This window comes from Pithys albifrons, chromosome 18 (genome assembly GCF_047495875.1).
Source record: "Pithys albifrons albifrons isolate INPA30051 chromosome 18, PitAlb_v1, whole genome shotgun sequence".
Classification (NCBI taxonomy): Eukaryota; Metazoa; Chordata; class Aves; order Passeriformes; family Thamnophilidae; genus Pithys; species Pithys albifrons.
The window spans coordinates 6503844-6517960 of NC_092475.1; the positions used below are offsets into that span (position 1 = coordinate 6503844).

At 40.4% G+C, this 14117-nt stretch overlaps 1 protein-coding gene across 1 annotated transcript in view; it reads right to left on the reverse strand.

Annotated features, from left to right (window-relative positions):
- The window catches only part of SPO11 (SPO11 initiator of meiotic double strand breaks), a 136348-nt gene extending 122432 nt beyond the window's left edge, over positions 1-13916 (reverse strand). Inside the window, exons 1-2 of the mRNA XM_071572569.1 lie at positions 13757-13916; positions 1999-2130 (exon numbers count right to left, since the gene is read on the reverse strand). The gene's annotated coding sequence lies outside the window, so the exon portion shown is untranslated. The remainder of the gene's footprint in view (positions 1-1998; positions 2131-13756) is intronic.
- Positions 13917-14117: the final 201 nt, after the last annotated feature.

Consider the following 14117-nt stretch of genomic DNA (forward strand, 5'->3'; position numbering starts at 1 on the left):
TCACTGCCCCCTCCAGGAGCCCAGTGTTCCTGCTGCTGCCCCACAAAACACCAGGGCATAAAGTCCAGATTCTCACTTTTAAACAGTGATGTGTTTTGAAGAAATCCTCTTAAAAATCCTGTATTAAGAAATCCCCTTTGTACTTCTGAGTTCCTTTGGTGGAAATCAAATGTCCCTGCTTTGACGGTAGGATGTCAGGCAGCAAAGACTGACTCCACTTTGCCTTTTAGAAAGGGTGTTAAGAAGTATGATTAGAATGTATCTTTGTCATCCAGGGGATATCACTACACTGCCTTCTGCTCCTCTCCCACCCCAGTCTTGAACTAGTTATCCATTCTTTACTTAAATAAGTCTGAATTTTTGTAACATGTTTTGCTGTGGTCACTTTATCGTTTGATTTATTTATTTACTATAAAGAGAAAGTAGAGGCAGATCAAGCTCCTGTGCCCTCTAATCTCTTGTTTGTTCAGAGAGCCCATGGAGCAAGCCCAGCAGAACAGGTTTGAGACCATCATATGCACACTCCCAGAACTCAGTGCTCTGCTTCTCTGGGAATCCCACACCTTAAGGACACACAGTTACCCACTGCATCTCTCCTCTGGCACTTCCCAGTTCAGGTCAATGTTGTAGGAAACCCACCAGCCCACATCGATCCTGGGGGAGTTTTGGAATCAGTTTTCCTCTCTAAGAATTAAAAAAAAAATCAAAGGAGAGAGAGATTTCCCTGTGATTTGTAAGAACTATTCTAAGGAACAGAACTTCAAATCAATGACTGTGAGGCATACACTTAGAGTAAGGGTAAGGTTGAATGTCTTGAAAAAGAAACATTTGTTTTCATCTCTGGAGACCACAGAACCAAAAAAGAAGCCCACCCCTAATACTTTTCCTTTCTTCCCTGGATTATATAAATTTGGGAGAAAACTATTATCAAAGTGAGACACAGTGTGGAAAGTCATAAATGTACAAATTTCTTGTGGGGTAGCCTGCCCTGTCCACTGTGTAATGGTTTGGGACTGTGTCCAGTGGGTCAAATATTCCTCTTTTGGAATACATATTTCTCCCTGTCCTGAAGAGGTTAAGATGGCAGAAGTTTAACAACCCAAAAAGCTCCATTTAGAAATCTGGATACATCAGATAAAAATACTGTTCTCACTTAATTGAATTAATTCTTCCAGGAGTGTTCTTTGTCTGAAATCAGCAAATATGTAGGGGAAGAGGAGCCTGCCTGTCTGTTCACTATTTTTTCAGAGAAAAAGAATTGACGAGGAAAGAAAACTTGTTGTGAAGCTGTTCTACACCTGATCAGTGTTTCTTCTGTGAAAACGGGTGAGAAAGAGGAGGGAGCTTGGAGAAAGCACCTCCTACTCCCTGACTTTCCAGGTCAGCCCCAGGCAGGACAGAGCTGCTCTCACCTGTCACGCTCCCTCCATCAGAAAATGCTACAAAGGGATTGCAAATTCTGGCCTGAAGTCCCCATATTTGAGGCTGAATTTAATGTTCCACTTGGGGTACAATTTTGAATGCCTTCAAATGCTTGAGAGGAGGACAAACATTTTTTTTTACTTTTTTTTTTCTCCTTATAATTCTCGCCTTCAGCTCATTTTAGGACTCTTTTGACCACCACTCCAAACTTCATCTGAGCCTCCAGGCTCCACAGAGTTTTGCCCAATTTCAGACTTTACAATACATGTTTTGCCAGATTTACGTATTCAACTTCAGAAGATGCAAACTATTTCTACTCCCAATTTATGAACAGTCATCAGTCAAAGAAATCCTCTTCCCACCTCAAGAACTTACATTGTTTAAATGAAAGAAAACTGGTTTTAATTAATAATGGACTAAGAAACATATATAATTTACAACAAGGGCCCTGGGGAAAAACCCTGCTGCTGTCAGATTGTTTCAGAAAAATGATCCATGGCATCAAAATTCCAGTCACAGCAACTTGAGTTGTTCTAGACAGTAATCAGTAAAAATAAAATGGCTCCACCTACTCACCAGTGAAAACAATATATTTCTTGTAAGAAATCCTTCAACTTTCAGTCCTTCTGGACCTTGTGCAATATTTTGTGGTTTTTCCTAGCACTGTTTTTATGATGTTGACGATCAGATCTCCAAGTGACATCAATACTGGTGGGACAAAAAAAGAAACAAAATGAAATGCTTAGAGCACAGACATTCTGGAAAATCAAAGCAAATAATAAACAAAAAAACACACTGGAAAAAAACATAGTGGATCTTAATTAAGAGCCTGCCTTTATTTTAGCAAAGGCAAATCATCAACAGCTTGTGTTCAAATTTCTATCAATATTTCCTTTTCAAAAAGTTCAGGAGTGTAGGTAATAAAGTACACCAAGGCCACACACAAGGTAAACACTATCTTAATGGGACAAAAGTACCTTAACATCTTTCAGCTCAATACCAACCAAGGTCCACCAAAAACCAGCCACATAATTCACCATCTGAAATGTCAGCTCTTCCCTTAGCGTAAATCAGAGAATCCTGTAATTGCTCCCAAGTGGCAAAACCACAAGCATGGAAGTAAATGAGCCATGATAAGAGTCTCTCATATTAAAAGCATCATAAAAGCTTGAACACAAAGCCTAGCAAGAAATGCCCTGCCCCACATGGCCCAGCTTGGAACAGGCTGAGCTCACCCCCCGAGTGCCGCCTGTGCTCTTCTACGCGCTGGAATTCAGTCACTTCGTGACAATATTCCAGACATGGAATTAACACTCCTGAAAGCTTTTAGGGATCAAAGGTTGCCCCCTTTGCAAATTTTTTCATACTGAGGACATGATGAAGTAGCCTGGCTCTAGCTGGAAAAATGGTTCAGATGACACTCAAAGAGGTGAGAGGAGGAACTGGGGTGAAGGTTGGCATTGGCCTCATCCTTTGGTCTACTCTGCCCTCACACCTACTGTGGAATTTGTCTCTGCTTTTCCTCTTTGGAGTTTGATGGGATTCTGTGGATGAAGCCCCAAACACAGGGAAAACTGCTGTCTGCTCTGGGGTTAACTTGGACTGCAAAAATTATGGGGATAACGAGGAGCTCGTTAACTAATGTGGAGCTGCAGCAGCAGTGAGCCAGCTCAGAGGCAACAGCCTTCCCTGGGTGAGGAGGAGGGCAGCGTCCTCCCTGGGACTGCCACAAAGTCAGCGTTTAAGCTCTGAAGACAGACAATGATGTTTTTATAGGTGACACATCCAGAGCTAGTGGTAGTTTCTCAGTGCCTGTGACAAAATGGGCTCGTCACTGTTGTGTCTCTGCTGGCAATGGTGAGGATTGCTGCGCTGCCACTGGCTCCAGCTGTTGGGAGTGTTGCATTCCCATCCTTTTTGCAGTGGGAATTAGGTACTCAGCACAGTAATTGCAAGAAAGACCCCAAGCAACTTAGCCATCAAAGCTGAGTTTTCAGTGATTTTTCAGGGGTTTCAAAGACCCTTTTGACAACATGTGCTTAATTCCTTTAGGCTCTATCAAAAATGTTGTCTCCCCTGGGAAGGGCTGACTAAACAGAAGTCTGAACACTCATGTCATAAATATCTTGAGACAAGCCTGTTGATTCAGTGAAATGTGTGGTTGGCTCCTATTGTAAATGCATTCACAGAAAACCTCACAGTGCGCTGCCACTTGGGATTACTTGTGAGCAAAATAAATGACAAACATTTTGGGGGGTTTTTTGAATAACATTTTGATACATTACAAAGTGGCTTTTCTTTTAATTTTATACCACATCGTTTCAGATGACATGAAGCAACATAATTTGCCAAGACAAGATATATACAAATAAATAAATAAAAAGGGATTAAAAGGAAAGCCAGTTCTGAAAGTTTGTGAGTTGGAAAGGGCTGTAATTTAAAGCAGAAATGTCTGGATTAGATTATTCTGACAAGTTAAAAGGAGGCAAAATTTTGCTACACATCTATGAAGGAGAAACAAAATGGAGGGGAAGGAATGGCTTCAAAGTGAGAGGGTAACTCACAAAACCATCTACTTCTGGATTTGAACCCAGATCTGATAATGTTTGGTCACTCTGAGCAAGCCATGGACCTTCACAAGTCAGACTCACTGATGAGCCTGGCCATGAACCAGCAGGACAAGCACATTCCTCTGTGGGAGACCCACACCATCAAGCATCAGAGAATGGGGATCAGAATGTTCATACTTAAGGTGATACGTCCAGTGAGTAATATCTTGGACACTGGGAGGCAAACCCAGCCATTGATTGCCTCCAGGAAATGCAAAGATCTTCAGGCTGCACAAATGGCTCCCTCGTAACATGCAAAGCCACATCAGTGATGATACGTCACAGAAAAAAATAAATCAGCAGCTCTGGAGCCAACCAGTCAACCAGAAATCAAACTAACTCAAGCAGAGCTTTTAATTCTAGCAGAGAACAAATATTTCCAACCAGAGCAGATCAGGTCCAGCTTATCTGATAGTTCAGGGGGCAACTTACTTTACAGCGTGCCAAGTCCCACAGTGTCAGCTGAAGGCTGTGGTCAGAGGTTGAACAAGAGAACTCCAACCACCTCTAGTGGTTGAGATCTCTTTGGCAGATCTTTTTTTATCTTGAATCTTTCCTAAATTTCACTATGATGGGTGAAAGTATCACTGGAACAGATATCTTACAAGCAAAATTGCAAATTTCTAAGGGTCAGTATTTCCCACTGGAAATTTTTTTAATAGCAGAATTATAATATGGGTTTTGTGGAGTACTTTGAAGAAAAAGAGTATTATTAAAACAATACTCATCTAATACAAATAATTACTATAATAAAACTTTAAGGATTAGATGATTATATTTACATTACTGTATACTTTATGTCTTGAGGGATTGTACACAACTATTAAAAAGAAAGTATTAAAGAAATAGAGAAATTTCTGGATTTCAGCAGCTCTGCTGATTCCTTTGGGCTAAGTGTCAGATTAAAAACAAATCTTCAACTTTCCAGAGCCCTGAAAGTATAAAGACCCAATGTGTCACAATGACACCCTCCTTACACTTTTATAATCTGTGCTTACAGATAAATGTTAGCAGAGTCCTGGCAATGGCACTTTAACAAAGGGAGCACAAATACAACCATGCCAAAAACCAGACCTGCACTGTGAACCATCACAAGTCCAACCTCCTGGGCAGCACTGCAGAAAATTCAATCCTAACTGTTCTCCCAGTCAGTAGAGTCCCTGGTTGTCCATTCTGAGGCAAAAACCAAAATGAGTCTCACTTGCTCAGATTTTAATGTCATATTCTTGATAGTCTATATATTAAGCATGAAATTACTGTGCCATGACCTTCAGCCCATGGAACGCCTCGCTTTGCAGCTTGCTTACAGATATATTTCAACTGGCAATATTCAGAATTTCCAAATGGAAAATAGCTCCTGGTATGTGAATATGGCCAAATCACAGGATAATTTTATTCCCACCAGTTGTTGCCACGCAGTGTGAAATCACAGCTCGGATTACTCCATACCATGGCTTGCAGAAATTTGGACCAAAACTTTAAAAATATTAATGTGCATGCAAATGCAGTCTTGCACATAAATCAAGCACACACACTTAATAATCTGGTGCTTTGGCTTTATGAAATGATAGATCAAAGCAGAACAAATGAGAAGATGGAACCCAAATTAACACATTGACTGAAACAGAGCCCTCTCAGATCCTGGAAACCACTCTCTGTCTGGGTGTCACATATCCAATTACATTCCTCGTAACTCAAATGACAGAACAGACTCAGAGAAGTTAGGATGCCTATTCCTACTCATCACCAGCTACTCATAGTAATTTTTTTCAGAGTACTAGTAATTATCCTTCAAGGAGAACAATTAAAATCCAGTGTAATTGGAAGTCTGGTTATGATTACGGATGAGTCAAACTGCTTTGGAAAATGAACACAGAACTGTTTGGAGCTCCATTGGTATTTTATTAATCATGTCATTAAAATGGATACATGAAGTGGGTGCAGCTATACAGTGGGATTTCAAAAGCTCTCAGCATTAGCCACACTCTGCTCCTAGTAAAGTTGGGAGGAATTTTATTCCTTAAGTTTAATGGGAGCAGAGTTACGCCAGAATTGAGCATTTTTATAGCATCCAAGCCTTACTGTTCGTAAGGCAGCCAATTCTCTTGGCATTTCTTTAATTCTTTCTGGTGATCCCATAATCCTGACATTATATTCCTGCCCTAGTGGCAGCCCCAGGACTGGAGGTGTTGCAAAGCCTTGAGCCTGGAGGATACAAGGCAGAAGAGCTGTTCCCACTGCTGTCCATGAGGATGAGAGCAATGGGAGCTTTGCAGAGGAGGGAATCAGCCTGAGCCAGGACACCGAGTTTGCTGGTGGGGGTGAAGTGCACAGACTTGGCCTTTCAGAACTCAAGAGCAACACAGCAATTTGGAGCAGATGGTTGGCATCAGAGAGAGGCTTAAAGAAACAGCACTGAGAGTAGAGAGTTGAAAAATAACATAACAGGAGATTTATTTGTGGTCTCTGGTTCAGGGCTGTCTAAGAAACATAAGCAGCGGTTGGTACTTTCCGCTCGTCACAACTAACGCGGGACCTTGAACCAAACAGATTTTTGTTTTGCAAAACCAAAGCCTAATCTGGTAAAAATAGGTCTAAACAAAGCACGATTCCCTCAACACCAATCCTCTAATGTGGCTCCATCAGGCACTCAAACTCCAGTGCAGGTTCTTAAGAAAATGGGGGATTGTACCTCAAAATGTAAAACTCCAGAGATAAACACTTTCCAGTATTTCACTTCTGAATCAGTTTGTTGGCACTGGAAGCAGGGACTGAGCTATGCTGGAAAGATGGGCAATCATTCATGCAAATGAAAGGTCAAGAACAGGCAGTGGGAACACAGGCATAGCTCTCTACTCTGCCCACTGCTTTGGCCAACTCTGGAGAAACCTCTCTGGAGATTTCATGGATAATCTGCTGTAGCTAAAGCAGCCATGCCCATAGGCTAGAAAAGATACCTAACAACACAGATAACTTTAGAACTATGGCTTTAAATGCTGCCACTGCTTTTAGTGCAACAAAATCTTCATTCTAAGAACCCAGGTACTCATATGTGAATTATACCAGTCATACAAACTCTTTTAAAAAGGTATCAGAAGTTCTCAAACAAACTCAAAAGAATACACTGATTCCCTGAAAAAGATGCTAAGATCTAAATTTTCATTTTTAATTAAATGGGAAAAAAATCTGCTTATAATCCTCTTGAAAAGTGATCCCCTTGGAATGAATTGTCTTAATGCTTTACATCTGAAGGAAGCAAGGTAAGACAGTATTATACTGGATTTTGTTCTATCGGAGGGAAGCTGGAAATAATCTGGAGAAAAGATTATTTCCAACTTTCCAGCTCTTTTTCTATAATTAACAGGATGTAAGACATAACAAACAGAGGCTGAAGAAAACCACAAACTCTCCATATGGGGTTCAGTTCCTGTTTACTAGTATCCTGTTTACAGCATAGGCTTTGATGGTCAGATAATCAGGCCTCTCATGTTCCCATAATGACCACACTTATTCTGTACTTATTTAAGGCTGGAAAGACTTTTTAATAAAAAAATATGTTGAGGAAACAAAGCAGAGAGATTATAACAATATGCATCACTACAGAAATACCAAACTCATTGTTATAGGATAGAAAATTACCAAATACCCTTTTGTGTGAAAACAGAAGGACGATGTGAATTGCCAGGTCAAAGGGAGGCAAGGAACAAAGTCCTTTCCCTCTTGCAGCTGCCCTGGTCCATGTCTGGGTCATGTAACTCCTCAAGTGGAAGGAGGAGAAATAACCATTTCCTAGGACACCCCTGCCTGCTGCCTGGGATGGTTTTGCTGGCCAAGGGCTCCCTCAGGCAGGAGGCAGGTGCTGCCTCTTGCCCTGCCCTCCTCAGCTCCAGGCAGGGAGGGGGAAGGAGGACAAGGGGCTTTAGTTATGGGCTCTGCTCATGCCTTCCCTCCTTAACACAGACAACAGTTCAGATCATGCCACAGTCTAGCACAGGCTGGAGATAAACTCGAATGGCACAGAATAAACAAACCCAAACCATTCTCATACTTGGCAGGACCAATTCCTGCTCTGTTGTGCCCAATCCTCTTTTGGCCGAAGACTGTCTGAAGCGCACACAGGACCGTCCCATTCCTGCTATTCCTGCAGGTAGCACTGCTTCCCAGGCAGGAATTCTTCCTAAATGCCAAGAATTTGATAGCAGTTTGTGGTGACAGTGCTGAAAAGTCTGAACTGTGCATTGCAAGGGACAAACCTGTGCTGTGTTGCCCGAGGAGGACACTCAGTCCTGCCAGGATGGAGGAGGAGTATGTGCAGCCCTCCTCCTCTGGGAGGGGACTACATCCCAGGACATGGGACATGTCACTCCAGAACTGTTTCCCTTCCCCATGAGGTCTGGACCTGGTATGAGCCCATGCTTAGGTCCAAATGAAAATTATAAAGTGACTTCTCAGCTACCTTGGTGCACTGGTGTGATGCAGCAACTCTACAACATGAGTCACATCAACTCCTACACAAGCCTGGGAGAATAGAAAAGAATTCAAAAGAGCAATCCTGAGGGATAAGGAGCAATAGGATAATTCTTTAGGGAGCTGGGGAAATAAAAAATATTATAACGACTAAAACGTTGCTGCCCCTCTCTCTGAGATAGTGAGGACTTTCTACCTTGAAGCTGCATCAAAACACCACAAGTGGAGTGTGCAGTAGAAATGGCAAAATCTTGTGATTTTGTAGTTCCAAATAACAAAAATTTTGCAACATCAGCTACTTCTGTGATATTCCTGCACCCTTGAGCATAAAGTTCATCTTTGGAGGCCGTTCATTTTCAGTTCTACTCTGAACTGGAGCCACAGCTGTGTGGAGAAGTTCTGATTATGGGAAAACCACAGGAATCCAGAGTCAGTATAGCAGTGTTGGTACTTCTTGCTATGATGTCATCTTCTATTGCCTTCTCCACAAAAGAGTATAAACCTCATCCCTCCACAGCTTTTTCCCCTTCCTTTGTAACAAAAACTTTTGGAAACTTAATTCTCCTTGGCACAGATCAATTTTTTTGTCATCATGCTTTTGTGACACCACTAACTGAACTGTTAACTTTTTTCAACATTGCTGGTCATGTACACAGTGTACGGAATGTACAAAAGTTGGAATTTATTCTATTTTTTTAATTGAAAGGAGGGTTTAGGAATAGAGAGGCCTGCTGCAGGAGAGCTTCCTATTTTCATTTCTTCTTCAGAGCTTGTGTTATGAGAACAGTAATTTAGAGAAATTACACTTGGCAATCAAGATTTTCTCATCACTTTGTATGTGCTAAGAATAGTTACAGGAGTTAAGCAAATAAAATTAAGAATGATTGTGAGATAGTCACTAAGAAAACATACTGTATAACAGCTTTTATCTCTAAGAGAACTAAAGTTTTGTTATAAATAAAACTGCCAAAATTATGCATTGCAAATAAATAAGGTTTTGCTTATTTAGATTTTTCTTCTGATAATTTTTTTCCATAAATACCATTTCATTTTGCTTTTAAATCTGGTTGGTGTTTAAAATGGTTTATATCCTAAGCCACGTTGCTATACCAGATTTACTGATGTCATCTCTTTGCTTTATGCATTGAATGTATAAAAGGACAACTCACCAGCAAAGCAGGGGAATTAAGCTGTTCAGATCACCTGACAGTCTAGCCCTCACATGGTTCTGCCTGTATCAGCTAAAATCAGGTGAATTTATGGGCTATCATGCTTGCAGCCCATTAGTAACACTGTTTGGATTAATTTATTTATTTATTCTCCTGAGAGCATCACTCATATCTTATGAAAGAGGAGGAAAGTCCCCATGACTCATGTAGGAACACCTTAATTAGCGTAGTTGGAAAGGGGTGCTGGTCAGGATATACTTCCTTGAGGACATGGTCTCCCGGGAAAATAGCCAATGTTTAAAAATTTCTTAGAAAAGATGGAAAACAAATGGAAACTTTTCCAACACCACTGTTTTGGTATGTAAATTATTGTAGTGCTCCCAGAGAGGTTGAGATTAAAAACTTCAGAACATACTTAATTAATAGTGATAATGTTAATATAGTTTGCACCATAAATATACCTGGCCTTTAACTGAAGAATAAAAAGAGATGTTTGGAGGGGTATCATGGGTGTGGAAGATTTCAATCTTGTTTAGCCTGAGGTTTATCTGAAGATCTCTCTTTGGCCAAGATCTCCTCTCACAGTCTCCTGGTTCATAGCACTATAAACGAGAAGAGGATCTGGTCCAGAAATTTATCAGGTTTAATATCATCATAATTACAAACAGCCCATTACACTCAGTAATTACACCATGGGGATGGAAATTTAACTCCATCCTCACTGAGATGTTCCGCTTGTAAATGATGCCTGTGGCACATCCACATTCATTCTTGGTTCTTTATGGAACACCCAATATTCCTTGGAACAAAGATGACTTTAAGTCATATTATGGACATCCCAATTGCATCAGAACCCTTTCAGCAGCCACAAGGTATAACTTGGAGAAGTAATTTTTCAGTAAGAGTTAATAAAGCTGTATTTGAACCCATAACTGAGAGCCAGTAAGCTCCATAATCAAATAACATTCCCAAGAGCATTTCAGCCTGCAGGGATATAATTTAATTTCATGCAATTCCTTCCTAACCATGAGAAAGTCTTAATCACGTGTTGGTCAAACACTGTCATCAGGTCAGCACAAGGTTTGTCTGAGAGGTATAACTTCATGAACTTCTTGGCTCAGGGGGACTTGTTACCTCGTAGAATTTCAGTGCCATGGTCATTACTCAGGTGCTGCTCACAGCACCTCAACAAGGTTACTCTTGTTCATCAAGGTAATATGACTCACTTGACACTTTTGCAAGACAGAAGATCCAAGAGATCCAACCACAAAGCCCAGTCCCACCTCCCTTGCTGCAACGAGACAAAGATACTTTCTGTACCACAAACACACTGCAGCTGAGAAACCTCTTATCAGTCATTAGGTCAAAGCTATGAGCTGTTGTGAAAATGCAGTACGTTATTCTGGAGAGCTGGAAGGACACTAAAGATCTCTCTCATTGTTTTTAAAGCACAAACATTTTGACTTTATTGAGCCAAAGTCTGTAGAATGCGTCTTACAAGTTCAGCCATCTGCCTGCCACAGGCCATGGGCTGCTGCCTTTCAGCAGAAAGTGAGGATTCATCATTGTTGTGTTATTATTGAACATGCTTTGTGTCAATAATAAATCAATTTAACATCTTTGTCACTGGAAGGCTTCAACAATCATTCTATTGCACAAGCACATGCACCACCCTCTCAGCAGCCTACTGCAACCCAAACAATCTGGGGACACCACTGACCCCTCTCAGCTCCCTGTGACATCTACAGCCTGGAACAATACAATGTCCTTACCAGGACCTTCCAGGAAGGGCAAAAAAGTTCTTGATGTCATTTACTGAGGGGCCAAAAGGGCAGGTCTTCAGCTGAGAAATTCCTAAAGGGGCCACGATTTTCTCAGTAAAACTGCTCTCCAAGAAATCCTTCTCATGGCGCCTTGCTGAGATTTTCCTATTCTCCTCAGTTATCAAAGGGCAATAAATATTAAGTAGAATTGGTCAATACTTTTTAATGTGGTTTCTTTGTATTGCTGGAATATGTTGCTATGCCAAAACAGATATAGTTAGGAGGGGTGGTTTGGCTTCAGTAGAATTTTTAATCTCAATTATTCTCCTAAAAACAATGGGTTTGAAATGGTCAAAGAAGCTTTCTTTGACATTTTTAAGTACTGAAGAAACGTTCTTTATTTGAAGCAGCTTTTAATCTTCAAATATAAGTAGACTTATCACCAAAAAAAATCTAAAGATGAATACAAAAATGAGTGGTTTTCTGCTGTGGTAAGGGAAAAATAACTGAAATCACAAAAGTTCTCAAGGTAAAATGAACCCATTTTTTTGGTGAATTCTAAGACCAGCTGTATCCTGTATCTACTTGTGGATTAGCTGACATGACTAAGCTTTCTAGAATACACCACCAGATTAAAACCTAGTCTACTACCTATAAGACATATTGAAACTAATTGCACTAAAGTGAAACTCCCTTCATGGAAATTAGTACCAAAACCTCCACTGAGCTGAAAAGAGTTGGTCTGGACATAACATGTCCAGTATTTGCTCAGGAGCAGATCCTGCAGAAAGACCCACAGTGATGAATCTGATCTGATTGTACTCTTATGGCTCCTCCACTACTGGTGAGACAACTCATCACTGATATTACCTCTGAAAAGCCCAAAGAGAAAAACTCTAATTTTGCCAGGAGACGATTTCCAGAGCACTGGAGTTAGAACTGGAAAATGAGCCCTTTTTGACTGAGAATATGACCAAGAACAGAAATGAAGAAAAAGAAAACAAAAGCCCACATCTCTTCAAAGTGAGTGGTGTTTAAATATAAAACAGCAGCCTCTGCTCATCAATGGTGTATAAATAGTCATTCAATAGTCATAATGGTCATTCAAGTAGTGCAAATATGCCTCTTAGTAAAGTATTAACCCTATTAGAAAGTGTTTTACAAAAGAGAAGTGGTCAATCTTAAACTCTTTACTCAAATAACAGATCTGCAACACACTCCATCCCACTCCATTGGGAGAAGCTCTTAAACAACACATCAGATCTCCTTGGTAACTGCAGTCCTGTATGAGAGCTGTTTTATTAGTTTCCTAATTAAATTTCACAAACTTCATAGCAGTGACAGATTCTTGGTTATCTCTGCTGCAGAAATTCAGATGGGATGCCAGAGGGAAAGGATGGGGCTCTTCGTCTTATTGCCTGCCAAGATTTCGTGCTACCGGTTACACTCGTCAATCTCTATCTGAAGCAGTTAAGAGCTAAAGAATTCATTAAAAGAGCTGAGATTTATTAGAGGCTCCTCAAGCTCATTAAGGATGCTGATGAAATGTGAAGCCCTTGAATCCACACGCCATCTAAGAAACGCTCAAGCAGAGCCTATTAAGTTTTGAAAGACGGAAAAATTTTATTTTTTTTTTCAGAAATGTTATAAAAAAATAAAATCAGTGCCAGATTTTTGATTTCTGTTACCATTGTTTAAAATCATACTTTTCGTCTGTGTGACTCCCTTCCTTCCCCTCTCCTTTCATGAACAGCAAAATGACAGTGAAATTTGGGTGCTTCAGAAAGAAAGAGGGGAGGAAGATAAGAAATATTAAAATCTCATTTAAACTGTGGGAAAAACAATCAAAAGAGAAAGGGTAAGAGGACTCAAATGGCAACGGCTGTGGGAAAACCAACAAACCCAACTTCCCCCTTAAGGTGAAATACTGGAATTACTAGAAACAGTGAAAATACATTTGGTTTTTTCCCTCCTTCCTCTGCAGAAATTTCAATTCTTCAAACATTTCAGTTACACTGAAAGATCACAGGTTTTTTGCCTGAATATTATTTTTATTTTCAACTGAACTGTTCTAATTTTCACTTTTTCCATGAAAAGCAAAGTTTTCAGGAAAAAGAAAAGGCAGGTCCTTCTGCAAAATATTTGTGTTGCTGAAAAAAAAATTGCCTCTTAAAATGCCAGATATAACTATCTGTCTAAAAGGAAAGAAATGAGAGGTAGAGAGAGAAGAAAGGAAAGAATGACTGAAAAAAAACCAAGGAAATGTGGAAAATTTTCATTCCCTTTGTAAAGAATGATGCAGAGGAGATGCCAGATGTTGACTTGCCTTTAGTCCATTTCCAAATCTGAGCACATCCAGCTTGTCCCTCCTGCACATTGGTCAGCTCAGTCAATAAAGGCAGATCAAGCCTCAAAAGGCTTCTCAAAGAGGGGAAAAAAGCAAACTGTTCTGTTCTAAAACAAGGATCGATAGAGTTTAGCTCAGTAATGACCTCCACTCCAGCATGGTGTGAGATGTTTTCTACTTATAAATGAAGGAGCTTTGCCTTAGATGGCTTTTCCACTGTGGTAGATGCTGAAGGCACAGGTTGTTTCTGTGGCCAAACGAAATTAATTTTGCGCACAAGGCATTGGCCCCCCAGGGAGGGATTATAACCCAGGGAATAAGAGAAATTCTGTAATGAGTA